The sequence below is a fragment of the Chelon labrosus genome, assembly GCF_963514085.1.
Source record: "Chelon labrosus genome assembly, chromosome: 12".
Lineage (NCBI taxonomy): Eukaryota > Metazoa > Chordata > Actinopteri > Mugiliformes > Mugilidae > Chelon > Chelon labrosus.
In genome coordinates, this window is record NC_140345.1 from 5,044,415 (window position 1) to 5,059,425 (window position 15,011).

Here is a 15,011-nt window from a genome sequence, read left to right on the forward strand (position 1 = left end):
TAACAAGTGAATCAGAGTTTCTGTTTTCAGGTGAATTCTTGTGTGGTCTGACAGAAACGGATGGATATTTGAGACATGAATTGCAAAACCGTACTACAAATATAGCAAATGGTGGTGCTCATGGAGACGGCAATGTTATTGCCTTTATAAATAAGGGCGACCACAAAAGCCTGAAAACAGCCTATAAAAGGTATTGTATTTCAGCATTAGAAATTCTCAAAGCACCTTACATGAATTAAAAATGATCAATATTTTATAAAATACAATCCTATTTACAAGTAGTTTCAGTGACTGTAACAGTAAAGGTTAATCAACCATCTGCTCAAAAGAGATGATCTGAACTAGTTTTCCTTTGTATAAAATTGCTTTTAAACACAAGCAAACCACTGATGTATCGTTTGTTTAATGAGTGCAGTCCTTGGGATATTTTATGCTGTGTGGTCAGAGGGTGCTCTGTCAGGACAGGCAAATTAAGCAACTGTTAGGGGGCCTGTGTAAAATACAGCAAAAGAGCAACGATGACCATAAATCCCTTTAAACGTATGTGATAGTGCATACATGTCACGGTACAGTGACATTTGTGTCTTTGCGTGTGGGGTCGCAGAATGAAGAAATGCCACTGTGTATACTGTGTTGCAATCTAGATACCCTGATCAGGCATAACATTATGACCACCTTCCTAATATTGTGTAGGTCTCCCTTTTGCCTCCAAAACAGTCGTGACTCATCAGAGAATGGACATGGGCCTTCTGAGGGTGTCCTGTGGTGTCCGGCAACAGAATGCTGTTAGTGGGGGCCTTTGGGTCCTATGGGTTGAGGGGAGGGGCCTCTGTGGATCATCCCACAGATACTTGATCAGTTTGGGATCTAGTGAATTTGGAGGCCAGGTCAACACCTTGTGTTGTTTTTCATGTTTTTATTTTTTTTATTTTTTGAGTTGTTCCTAAAGCGTTTCGTGTGTGTGTCTGTGTCAGGCTGCATCCTGCTGGGGTTGGCTGCTGCCATCAAGGAGTGTCATTGCTATGGGGTGGGGGTGCCTGGCCTGGTCCGGTCTAGGTGGATGGCACATGTCTAAGTAACATCCACATGAATGCCAGGTCCAAAAGTTTCCCTGCAGAACATTGTATTGCCACGAAGGAAGTGTCAAGATGGTCAATGTTATTTACTTTTCCTGTCAGTGGTCATAATGTTGTGGCTGGTTGGAGTATTTCAAGAAACTCTATCAATAAGTCCGAAAAAAAAAAGTTTTGTCATTTTAACATTTTAACATTTTAACATAAAGCGGAGTTCTACTAATTAAAAATGAACCAAAAATAAAGTCAAACCATGGTTAGATACAAGCCAGATCCCCATGTATTGCTTTTATAAGCACCTTCACAGGTGTAGACGATTACAGCTATGAAGCCCGTGCATCACTCAAACACTCCAGCGTATCCAAGGCCAAATGGGGGTGCAGAGAGGTAGGACAGTGCTTTGAATGCTTTTACTTTAATGCCGTCAGATATTTCAGAGGACAAACAGTTTACTCTGAGAAGGAACTGGCATTCCTCCAACCTTTATTTGCCAGTGTCTTTGTCTGATTGACAAATACAGTGCACCTGAGCTGATTGATTCTGCAGGCTATAAAGGAGTGGTGGTGGTGGTGAGTGTGAGACCAGCTTCCACTGAATGTCATTGTTGTTGTTTTGGAGCTGCTCTAGTTTGGTTTGTGTTCTAGGTTTTTATGTTGTTGTTTCCTGAGTTTGATCTGGATGTTTACATTCACTTTCTGATGCCAGTTCTGTCTTTTGCTTTACTGTGAACCCTTTTAGTACATTTTTGGGGCATTTAATACACATCTTGTCACTGTAACGATACCCTCCTCTGACCAGCAGGGGGCTCTATTTACCTCTTAATTAGAACAACATTTAATTCCTATAGTGATCTGTCTTTTACTGCCTTCATACGTATCATAATGATGTGTTATGATAAAAGCAACACTCTCATGACATCCTCTGTCAAAAATAATTTAATTTTCCTCTCTCATGTCCTATTTCTCCACCCTTTTTATTTCCTGTTTTTTTTTTTCTCCTCATATACACCCAGTTTCTCTCTTACTGTGCCATGTTTCCTCTCATTCAGCACAGCTTCCTTTCCAGTTTAAAGATCTTTGTTGACATTTCCATTTCAATTTCAATTTGACAGTATGCCCTAATAAAAGGTGAAAATCATATAAGCAAATACACGAAACGCCCGGGTTGGTGCTTTTTGTAGAAGACCAGCCTCCATTATTTGTTTCCGGTGTCAGTCAGGTTTCCGGCTGTCATGCTGGATCCTGTGAAACTCAGAGAGTCTCAGTGGCTCTGTGCAGACTTTCACAAGTTGTCAGTCTCAGTTTGAGTCAGATCAGATCTTTCCGCACTCACAGCTCGAAGACATGCTCTGCTTTTTGGACTTCTAACTCACTCACACAGCCATCTCAGGAGGAACATTTATTCCACAAGTTAACGTAACATGGGATAATCACGTTCCATCCCAAATCACTTATTTTTAGGAAGTGTAGATAACAAGTTGACAAAAAGTAAGTCAGTGCCACAAAAGTTATTTGATTAAATACCATGTTAGAATTTACAGCATAGGGCTGATGAATTCTGCTGACTGTTTAATGTTTTGTGGTACTGCAGTTTTATGACACCAATGCACCGATGCTCAGTGGAAACGGGGTTTGTAAAGCATGAAAGCATCCAAAACTGAGCAGTGACGGCTGGCAGTCAGTCATGTCTGGCAGTTTCATTTAAAATGCATGTCCGGGAGCTCCAAAATAATGAGCTGGTTCACAAGCAGAGACAAAATAAAAAAGTATTTTCGCTGCACTGTTTCAAGTAAAGCTATTTTCTCACTACATTGCAAAGTCCCAATTTTACTTGAATCTAAATAGACAAATTAGTAAGGAAAAATGCAAGATGTTTAACGTCAGGTAAAAAAAAAAGCGGTGTAGACTGTAAGTGCAGTTTATTTTTGTGGGGGTGGCACTTGGGGGCAACAAAATATGACGTAAACAAAACCCTGACATACTGAGCAGGTTATTTATAGTATATTGTAGTATAGTGTGGTTGTTTTTGGTCTCTATCAGATCCTGAGGGAAATATCTGGATTACAGTTTGCAGTTCAGTGGGTTCAGTTTTTTCCACACATGCATTGCGTTTGGCCACACCTGTTTATTTTTGAATTCACGTCATCACGCAGTCTACATTTGCAAACATTCGTGATACGAAATGGATTGTTCCGAGGAGCTCAGTGACGTCAGGTGTGGTAGTGTGAGAGGATGCCACCTTTGCACTAAGATGGTTTGTGAAATTTCATCTCTGCTGGACGTTCCACAGTGAACAGTGAGTGCTATTATTAGACAGTGATAGTGTTTTGGAACAACAGCAATCGGCCACGAAGCAGAAGACCACATCAATGACTGCTAAGGTGCGTGGTGTGTTAAAGTCGCTCTGCTGATTCCATAGCTGAAGAGTTTTGAACCTCCACTGGCTTCAATGTAAGCACAAAAACTTTGTGTCGGGATCATCATGGAATGGGTTGCCATGGCAAAGCAGCTGCGTGCAAAGTCTAATGCCAAGCGTAGGATGGAGTGATGTGAAGCATACCGACACCGGATTGTGGGTCTGGATTGTTTGGTGGAGGGATCATGGTACCAGGCAGTTTTTCAGGGTTTGGGCTGGGCCCCTTTAGACAATGATATGCTTCCAACTTTGTGGCAACAGTTTGGTAAAGACCCTTTTCTATTCCAACATGACTGCGCCCCAGTGCACAAAGCAAGGACTATAAAGACATGGTTCGATGAGTTTGATGTGGAAAAACTTGACTGGCCCACACATAGGCCTGACCTCAACCCCGTTGAGCACCTTTGGGTTGGACTTGAACGGAGGTTGTGAGCCAGGCCTTCTCGTCCAACGTAAGTGCACACTCCAATATGGTCGCTGTAAAAGAGGCTGCAAATATATATTAAATATGTATTTGAATACAATGTCAGTACAGTCCCTGCTGGTGTACTAGTCAGGTGTGGCCAAATGTCTACATGTCAGTACATGACCATATAGTGTACATCTGATTTTCAAACTGGACCGCTGGTAGGAAAATGGACTTGTAGATTTTATGTCCACTGTCAGTCTTCAATAAAAACAGTTTTATTATTAAAATATATTTAATGGTTATAATCAGAATGCCAAATAAGACCTTCCTCATTAACTTAAAAATGACTTACCGCCTTTATTTCAAATAGCATTAAGACTCTGGCTACTCTCCAAAGTGTTTTTACCTAATTTACCTGGTTAGACTTCATCTCAGAACTGGGTGGGTGTGTACAAGCTGTACTACTGGTGTGTTTGGCTAGACTTATGCTTCAGCATCAGATCTACACCATAGCTCTATACACGCTCAGTTTCAGTCGCCATTGTTCAAACTAAACAAGGAAACTTAACAGAGCTGAGGGGCTGCAGATGAGCGTACACTATGACGCCAGCAGACAAAACCTGCACAGGTATAAATGCTTACAATGGCATGAGCCACTCAAGTAGACTAGTTCACAAATATAAAACAATCTCAGATGAATGCAGCTATTCCTTTTGTGTTTGCACGATAGTTGTAGTGATCTATTGGCACTTTCCTGATGCTTCTGTTACATTACATTCATCTGGCTAGTTCAAAATCAACTTGCATTTTCTCACTTCATACACATCAGGACATATCAAAATGTCTGCGAGTGGATTTTGGGATTTAGTCACTTTGATGTCTCAAAAGAAGACAGTGGCTCAAACCTCTGACCCATAAACCCATTCACACACACACATGTTCACACTGCTCCCCAAGTGTTAAAGTATTTTATCACCTGTAGTCTGATCAGGCAGGTGTGTGACTGCCCCACTCTCTCTCTCTCTTTCTCTCTCTCTCTCTCTCTCTTTCTCTCTCTCTCTCTCTCCCTCTCCCCCTCCCAGCGGCCTTTTGGTTCACTTTTGGCTCTCAGAGCAGCGCAAACATTTCCCCACCTCCTGCCACACAACGACATAATTCTTCTTTTTTTCTGCTGATGAGCAACATTGACTAAACTGCTTCACACCTTGCCCTGGGCTCGGATCAGCACGCACACACTGTAATTACTTCAGACAAAAGCGCCCCACAACGTTGTATGAGCCTGTGTTAAGTGCAGCTCAAAGCCCGCAATGCTTTTCCTTCTCTGCACTGTCTCATCTGGAGAGGGGATGAGAAGATAACAAGTTTAACCTGTTTATATCCAAGATACTCTTTAGTGGGGGGATTGCCTTTGCAATTACGGTGATGTATGGCAATAATGCATGATAATTAAGGACCCAAGCTAATGTTAAAAAGGTTAAACGTCTTCAAGCTGGACATAAGTTTAGACAAACTGAAACACAAAAAGAAAATTAAAATTAGATCTGTGTGATATGTGGGGTTTGTTATCCACAAACCCATCTCTTCTGGGCTAAAGAATAAAAAAAAAAAAGGCAGCCTATGAGGTCAGTGGGACTATTTTAGAGACAAACTGCCATGTGATTATGTTGTAAGCTGTTGCTCTAGTCAGAAGTTATGCAGCCCAAGTGACCAGACTGTGCCAGATTCGTGGGAGTTTTCCCTTCAAGATTACAGGTCAAGATCTCGAGGTTATTGAGATTTTGAAATCAGGTTAGTCAGTGATAAATATGCATAACAATATGGCCCTCGGGTCTTCTCATCTGCTGCTTGTTTTGGCTGTAAAACCTCAGATTAGAAGTTTGTCGCAGAGAAGATTTGCAGGTGAAATTATGGAATGGGCTGTAAAAGCAAACAGCAGTATAGACATTTCTTACATGAAAGCCCTCACAGACAGACAGACGTGTCTGGTAGCACTCAGGTATGACGAGGTTGCGGCGGGCGTCTCAACAGACGAGGTGACTCACACAGTCCAGCAGCCATCCCATCTGGAAACCAAGCTGCGGGAGTGAAAACATTGTCTGAGATCCTTACTGCGACTTTCCAACAACTGCCACACCTGCTTCGGGGGAAGAGTGTGGCAACTTGTTTGGAGAAAACGCACTTGTATAGACACATACAGTTTATTATGAAAATAGTAGAGGAGAGTGGTATTTGTTTATTGTTTTGTCTCTCCTTGTTGTTTTGTTTCTCCTCTATTGGATTTGAATTAAAAAGTCAAAAGATCAAAGTTTGAGTTTGAGATGTTCATCATCATTTGTTAAATCTGAAATTAAAGGGGTCATGTTGAGTTTCTGACCACTAGAGGCACTAACGAGCAGGACATGTATTGGAGCAATACAGCAAAAAGAAACTATTAAGAGAAAAACTGCCATGGACGAAAACTGGCAAACTGATTTTTGGGAAACCTTTACGAAGAGGGAGTGCCCACAATGCATTTTTATGATTTATTTTCTCTTATATAATTTCGATTTACTAATTTCATGTCAGATCGGGTGCCAATAACAACATTTTAAAGTAACGTCCAATAATATTTCTGGTGGGTTGAACATGAACAATCAAAGCTGGTTGCATGTAATACATCCTCAGAGGTTGCCCATCTCCTCTCTAATGGTTCTTTCTTGTTTACAGCAGTTACGCTAATGTCCCAAAAGTAATGCGGCCATATTTAACCGACCTGACATTTCAGAATCACTGCACAGAGGTCAATTTCAAGCAGAAGACTTCAAGAGGTTGGCTGTAACTTTGCACTAGACACCGCTTTGATTGTTTTATCAGCTTAAAGCAGCAGATCCCCCAAACAAGCAATGCAGCCAAAACAGTTTGCAGTGTTAATCTCCACTGTTTGCAGTGTGTCTGCAGAGATAAGGAGCTGGCGACTTGATTTTTGGAGCAAGTCCACCTCAGTGTAGGGTTATTATGACCTCTATCTCTGCAACCTGTGGCCTTGGTAATCCTCAAGTGATAATGCACAGATGACTGGGGAATAGGTTATTTTTAAAGAGTGAAACTTTCACCTAATGTTTATATGTCCAGAAACGGTTAGATTAACGAGTTAACCACACACATTTTAGGAACTTTAAGAGTTTAAATTGCTCATGAGGGCACCGTAGCTCCACTCTGAAAGGTTTAATAAAGTTTTAAAAGAGGTAATAGAAAGGCCGAGGTGAATTATTCAGAGAACCAGAGAACAATTCTGCACCCCTCACCTCACATTAAGGAGGTTCTCACAGGATGTTTCATCTCTTTAATCTACAATCTCGAGGCTCTTTAGAAATTGGGCCCCCCTCAGAAAACAAAACCTTCCTCCAGCCCCCTCTATTTCCCAGCAGAGGGGTAATCTCTCCAGCTAAGCCACCCCCCTGGCCACGCTATAGCCCACCAAAAACACGCAGGCACAGGCACGCAAACACACACACACACACACATCCTGCCACCCATCTATCTGTATTACTGCTGAAATCCGATCACACATCTCCAAATGTAGGTCTCTGTCTGCTGTAAATAGATAGATTTTCATTGACACCCTCTGACAACAGCTCAACCCCTAAAAAGGATTGTCCTATGACCACAAATCAATACAATCTGTGTCTGTGTGTTTTCCCCCTCAATTCATGTTTGTATTTGTTGGCTGTATTGATTATTTCCACATAACAGTGGCCACCTACCAAGAGGAGAGCTGAGCATGTAGAACATGAGCCCTGGCATTTCCATACATGACACAGAAAATATAACCAAGCAGCTGAGATGTTTCTGACCCTGAAATTATAGTTTGCGGAGTTATTTTTAAGAGGGCGATGTGCCAGAGGGCTTCAGTTCATCCGTCATTCTGCTTTTGAAGGCTGGATTGTCGCGTTGTTTTTTATGGAGTCCGTCACACAATAAAAGTTCTGCTTCGTGTGATCTCTTTATATTGTGTATTGTTGCTGCCGGAATGGAAATCTATTCTTCAGCCCTGCACAGAGTCTCTGTCAGGCTCAAGTTACTGTTTCTACAGCTGTTTAGCTGTTGTTGTTCTTTGCTTTTGCTCCCGACCTGCAGCTACAACCTCTAAGCCTAAACACATACACACACAGAAACACACACACACACAGCTCACCGTGAGAACCAGCCGACTCCAGCAAGACAGTGAAGAAGGCATTCAAAAAATGTATCTGGAAAAACTTTTGAGGACAAAAAGTGTCTTGTGTCGCTGCATTCTTTATTGAGCCAAGTGAGTTTAAAAAGTCTGTTTTCCAGACATTGAATATTAAGAAGTACTAAGGTAAGGAAGAAGTAAAGGTAAATTTGTCATTTATTGTCAATATTTTAATTGGTTTGGTTTTGAATACGTGGCAAACCTTCTTCAAAGATGAAACCTTTAAGCCCAGTTTACACCTTGACAGATTTGCTGCACAGTAATTGACTAAATGAAATAAGTCATTCCACATTTATTTGTATTCTATTCTAATCACCTGTAAAACCACAGACTGTGCTTTCAAGGCTGTGACACACCGAGCTAACAGCGTTGAGCAACCACAAGCACCTGTGACTCTAGTTGGCACTAGATGAATTGGCTCAGCTTTTTTGAATTAGGCGTCTGTGAGAGAGATGGTTGGCTGTTCAGCTTAGCGAACCCACGCACAAGAAGAAGTGACGAAGATACACAAAACTGCTAAGTTTAGAGGGCACGCAGGTTTAACTTTATCTCATCTGAATTTACTAATAGATGATAATCTACAGTCCAAGACCATTCTGGATTCTGGAGAGGCTTGCTCAGTAAGTGCTTCTTTGCCTCCCAGCTAATAGTAACTCTTCCAGTTTAACTTTTTGAATGACTAATACAAATTATGCAGACTACTGCCACTTATTTTGTCCAGACACAGGGAAAAAGTGTCACCGCTACAGTCAGCCTTCATTGTTTATAGTTCTTCGATGTCAGTTTGGTGTGAGCCTTTACACAAAATTATAATTATAATTTTACAAAATATTGTTTTAATTACTGAGATTTAAAGAGTCTGAAGCTGTTGAGTCTCTTTGTCCAATCTTTACACAGTGCCTGGCCAAAACAAAAGTCACCACCAAAAAAAAGGTCACACACTCTAATGTTAGACTGCCTTTAGCTTTGATTACAGCACTCATTCACTGTGGCGTTGTTTCGATAAGCTTCTGCAATGTCACCAGATTTATTTCCATCCAGTGTTGCATTAATTTTTAGATCTTGTATTGATGATGGGAGAGTCTGACCACTGCGCAAAGCCTTCTCTAGCACATCCCAAAGATTCTCAATGGGGTTAAGGTCTGGACTCTGTGGTGGCCAATCCATGTGTGAAAATTATGTCTCATGCTCCCTGAACTACTCTTTCACAATTTGAGCCCCATGAATCCTGGCATTGTCATCTTGGAATTTGCCCGTGCCATCAGGGAAGAAAAAATCCATTGATGGAATAACCTGGTCATTCAGTATATTCAGGTAGTCAGCTGACCTCATTCTTTGGGCACATAATGTTGCTGAACCTAGACCTGAGCAACTGCAGCAACCCCAGACCATAGCACTGCCCCCACAGGCTTGATGGGTGCATCACTTCATCTGCCTCTCTTCTTACCCTGATGCCCCCATCACTCTGGAACAGGGTAAATCTGGACTCATCAGACCACATGACCTTCTTCCATTGCTCCAGAGTCCAATCTTTATGCTCCTAGCAAATTGAAGCCTTTTTTCTGGTTAGCCTCACTGATTAGTGGTTTTCTTAAGGCTACACAGCTGTTCAGTCCCAATCCCTTGAGTTTCCTTCACAATGTACGTGTGGAAATGCTTTTACTTTCACTATTAAACATAGCCCTGAGTTCTTGTTTTTCTTTTCTTTTTTTTTTGATTTGATTTCACTAAACGTTTAAGTGATCACTGATCACGATCAATCAGGATTTTTCTCCGACCACATTTCTTCCTCAGAGACAAGGGTTCCCCACTATCCTTCCAGTTTTTAATAATGTGCTGGACAGTTCTTAACCCAGTTTTAGTAGTTTCTACAATCTCCTTAGATGTTTTCTCTGCTTTCTTCTTCTCAAACAGACTAACATCTTTTCCATGACCACTAGATGTGTCTTTCAACATGGTTGTTTATTGTGGTTAAATAACTTGTTTCCAGCTGAAAGATAATCACCCATGCAGTAATTATCCAACAGGAGGCTCGTACCTATTTGCTTAGTTAAATCCAGGTGGCGAAAACTAAGCTATATTCTATTTGTAGAAACATTAAAATAGTATCAGTCTTGTCTCCTCGTTCTAAACAAATAATCCCATCTCTACCATGTAAGACTATTCCTTTAAAGATTTAAAGCTTTCTAAGCTTTCCATTGGTATACTTCACAACTTTCATGGTGCAGAAGAAACTGTATTTGTTCACCTACTACCAAGGTGCATGGAGGAGGAAGCGAATATAAAATGGTCATGAGGGGAAAAGAAGTTCCATTTACTACATGAGGAACAGCCTTCCTACGCCACAGACCGATCATGCAGCCATGCCCAGCAAATCGAGCCTTGGGGGAACCAGTGGCCCATAGCGAATTGAGCCAAGTCGGAAATTACACATTGATGCACAGCTGGAGATTCCACTGCTCCTGTTTCCCATCATGTATGATCAGCGCAGGTATGGAGACATGCTGGGTTGCAGCGTAAAAGGGCAGACGTCTGTTCACAGCTCACAAGGCTCGTCTTACAGCCTTCTCTTCCGCTGCTCCTGCAGGAGCCGTGCATACCCCTATCTAGCCTGTCATCAAGATGTCATTAAAGCCCAGTTCGCCTCTCCTTCTACTGGGTAGTTCTTTTGCCCTCCTTCCGAAAAGAAATTCCTCTCCTCTTGATACGCATGATACTTCTCCTCGTTGTCTTCCTGTCTGTCCATCTCTATTTCTGACACGGGAATCTGAGGGTGTCACAACCTGTCTGGGTGCAGAGGCGGGGAGGGGGACAGTGTCACTTGATGAGGAGTTGATGGAGGCTGTCAGGAGGTAGAGCTATTGTTGGAGAAGGCTGTTGTTGGGGAGTTTGCATTTACAAGGACTTATTTGGATGTGAAGGGAGTCATAATGATTTAATTATCAGTCAGTCAAACGCAACCAGCCTTGTAAATGTGATATGGAATGAAAAGAGAAATAGCTTCTTCTTGTGTAATCAGTTTTTTTCAGCAGATATTGAACATATTTTAAGGCCGTGACCCTCCAAGTCACCTGTTGGCCATTGGACAGTGTCACGCCCTAGCTTTTAGATAAAATAAAGTCAAGAAGGGACTCTTAAAACGCTCATTTTACATGATTCATAACAACATGATAAATATGAATGAACTTCAGACTTACTCATCAGCATGGTTCAGGAGAGGTTTGCTCTGTACAACATTTTGCAGCTCCAACAAACTTCATAGCTACCTAGCCTCCCAGCTAATAGCTCTTCTGGTATTCCCTTTTTAATGACACATACAGACTATACACCTACTGAAGAGATATTTTCTTTCATGCATGCTCAAAAGGTATGTTTCAGCTGGCTCTTGGTTGTAGTCTCTGTGTGTTTAAGTGCAACGTCTTTTCCGGACCCAGGCAACATAAGGCAAAGCGGCAGCTGACCTTTGTTGCCAGGCTTTTATATACCTGCATTTAGGCACTTTAACCAATTTATTTGACATTCCTGACATACAGCTCCTGCGTATGATCAACTGCTGAGTGAAGTGTCCAAAAATAATCTCTTTTCAAGCATTGATTTTGACGTTTCAACAACCCATATAATCCCAAAGCCACTCGAAAGCCAATATTTCTATAAAGAACTCACCTCCTTTTAAAAGCATCTTTAACCTCATATCTCTCTTGTATTGACTGAATCGAAGATCACAGCCGACCTAATCCTTTCATTTAACACCTGAGACCAGGTGTCTTTACTGCAGTGAGTAATCATTCCTTTTGAGGACTTTTGCGTCTGAGTGAGTGATGCACTAATTGGCCAGTTAGGCACCTGATCACTCACGCTTCTCCGGGAGCAGACACCAGTGTCACAGGGCATGACCCAGTGCCAGAGCCAGGCGTCAGACACATGCACCGTATCAGGTTTGAGACGATTCCGTTCAGATTCAGCTGTGGCTTTCACTCAAGCTGTCTGAAGATGCATTGCTTCACTGAGTCCGAGCATAAAGCTTAACAAGGCCGTCGCTCTTGTGTTACTACGAAAATGCATCGCTTGAGTAAAATGAAACTGAATATTGCAGGCAATGTGTAATTTAGACTAGGATTACTATCAAATACTAACTCAGGATTCCTATTATTATTTCAAATTAACTTCACACAGTTTAAAATAAGCATCCACTGTTGTAGCGCTTGCTTTTGTGTCGTCAAAGTTAATAGTAAGAAAATATACACTGCCTTTACGTAACTCAGATACTTGTATGTCACATTGCTGCATTCCTCCATGTGCATGGTAATTCAGATTCTTGGCAACAAGTCATGAGAGCTCACGCTGATGGACTGAAGAATGTAATTGAAGGAAGCAGACTGCATTAGATCACATTAGTCTCCAACAGGTCAACAGGCAGTTCACATGTAATTTGTTGACGGATAATTTGTTTTCAAGTTTCTCGTCTGCCAGCTATCATCAGCGTTGTGGATGGTTACCTTCAGAAGAGATTACCACAGTGAGTTTAGTCTTGCATTAAATGTTTTGTGCTTGAATCATTTCACATGTATCAAACTGAGACTTAACAACATCACAAAAACTGGAAAACTTACTAAAATTACTGCTTTACAGACCGATGGTACCAATACTGCTTGTGATTGACAGCCGTTCTCTGATTCTGATACGTCAGGTGGGGATCCTCTGTGGTTTTTGAGGGCTGTCACTGGCTGAATCCTCAGGGGAGGTCCTGCCCAGTGTGGCGCCATGCTGATGGGCCTTCCCTCGCCCTGGCTACCAGACCGGGGTTAAATTAGGAAAGGCTAACCCCAAAGCTGTGGTGAAGCCGAGGGCGAGGTCAAGCGCTCTGGTCTGCTTTGATGATGGTGGCGGCTGGAGGGCGCAGCAGACGAAGCTCTTCATCTGGAGCCGACCGACGCATCGAGGGCTGCTGATCGCTGCTGATTTGGGTGCATGCATTTGGAGACGACTGCAGGGTGAATGCAGCTGAGATGGACAGTATGCATTTTTTCTGATGTTCCTATTCAACCATTTTTCAGTTTGCAGCATCTTTTGCTTTTCATTCATTTACATGAGCCCTGTGTAGTATGACTGCATGAGAGAAAAACTCTCTCTCCTTATAGTTGGCAGCTGATTGTTCAGCAAATAACTCCATCAACAGTACTTTTCCTGTCCTAGTTTTACATCTTTAGGAATCATCAGCATGTCAACCTTTTGATTTTTTGATATACCATTTGCATCATTTTGATGGAAAACTGGTTCAAGAGCCACACCTACACTCTACAACCAAGAACCCTATATTTCAGGGTCAGGGGATTAGATTACTGTGCAACAAGTCAAACTTAAACCTGTGACCGCCATATAAAAAAAAGAAAAAAGAGAAAAGAAACAGAAAAAGAAGAATGACAAATACTTGACTCCTCACACTGTTGCTCTAGACAGTGAAGTGAAGAATAAGGTCAAAATCAGTGTCTGAAGCTGTTCTACCAAACGACACCTGGTAGACCTGGTTTGTTTTGGTGAAAAACGGCGCACATGCAGGAAGAGACTAGCAGCAAAGCCACAAAGCAAAACGCAAGGTGGAATTCAGTTGTAGGGATGATAGGTGGAAGAACCTTTGGCGAAACAAGTCTCAGCTTTGAGGCATCTGAGGTGACGAGCAACAAGAGCGACCGAAACAACACAAATACGCAAACACACAGCTCCCCAAATGTTAACACTCACCAAAACTTTAGTTCCTACCACCAAATTCACAAAGCTGTTAGCGGGCTTAGAGCGTCAGCCGAACCCAGATGGAACAGAATCAATATCTTTTTTTCTATTCTTCGTATTTATTTAAATTTTACTTCTTGTTATATTCTCTTCTGTCTTCATGCTGCCTGCTGTTGCAGCGCTGCAAATTTCCCCACTGTGCGATACATAAAGGAAGGATTATCTCATTTTATGTGGGTTACCTATGCAGCCAGAGCCTGGAACGACCTCTAGTGACCAGCTGTCAGCTAGAGAGTGATTGAACTGCTTTGTATGTGAGTACTGAGTCTGGAGTCTGAAACCTCACGGGCCCAGTTTCCTTCATATTGCAACTAAAAACACAGCAGAAGAAGAACACGGAGGAACTGGAATAGAGGACTGGATTATACATTGCGTTCACCTTCTTGCATTCTTGCGCTCTTAAATAAGGGTTATATACTGGTTGAGCAAAGCAAACGTTGTCTTCTGCTAGCTACGTTAGCGACGCTAGCTACGGTTTGAACCTGCCTTTCTCTGCACTTCTTTGGTATGAGCTATTTGAAAAAATCTATAATAGTCTCTATGAAACCGTCTGCAGAACTGTTTTATTAGGAGTCACACATATATCTGTATTGCTAAATCATCTTGAAGACTTTTAGTTGGATGTCTGATTCTTGTCTTGTAATAAAATCTGCTTGTGACATTTCTCATTGAAGACAAAACCAACAGTTTCTGGTCAGAAATAAACACATTGTTTCAAGAATAAATGTGGCACAAATGCAACTTATCATTATACTATGTCGCTTTCTGTGCTGTGCAAAAACAGATCTTTTCACAGGTGTGGCAACAGCAGCTAAAAGGAGTTTAGCACTTAGTGGTACAGAAAGAGACACGAGGACCAGACAGTGATTTACTCTCCAGTTCTCCTGCCACCAGTGAGGCCGGTTTGCTTCTTCTTTTTTTCTTTCACTACAGCCTCAAGGATACAGTCTAAGCCTGGACTCAGTCTGTCTGCACTGCAGCTACGTGTGAATCTAATCTTTTCACCAGAAACGGTCTTGATTCTAAACAGCAAAAGGAAATTAATCTGTTTAACTGTTATGAACATTTGCGTGTGTTTGTCGTAATATTTGGTTCCCCCAGACCTCCAGACCCA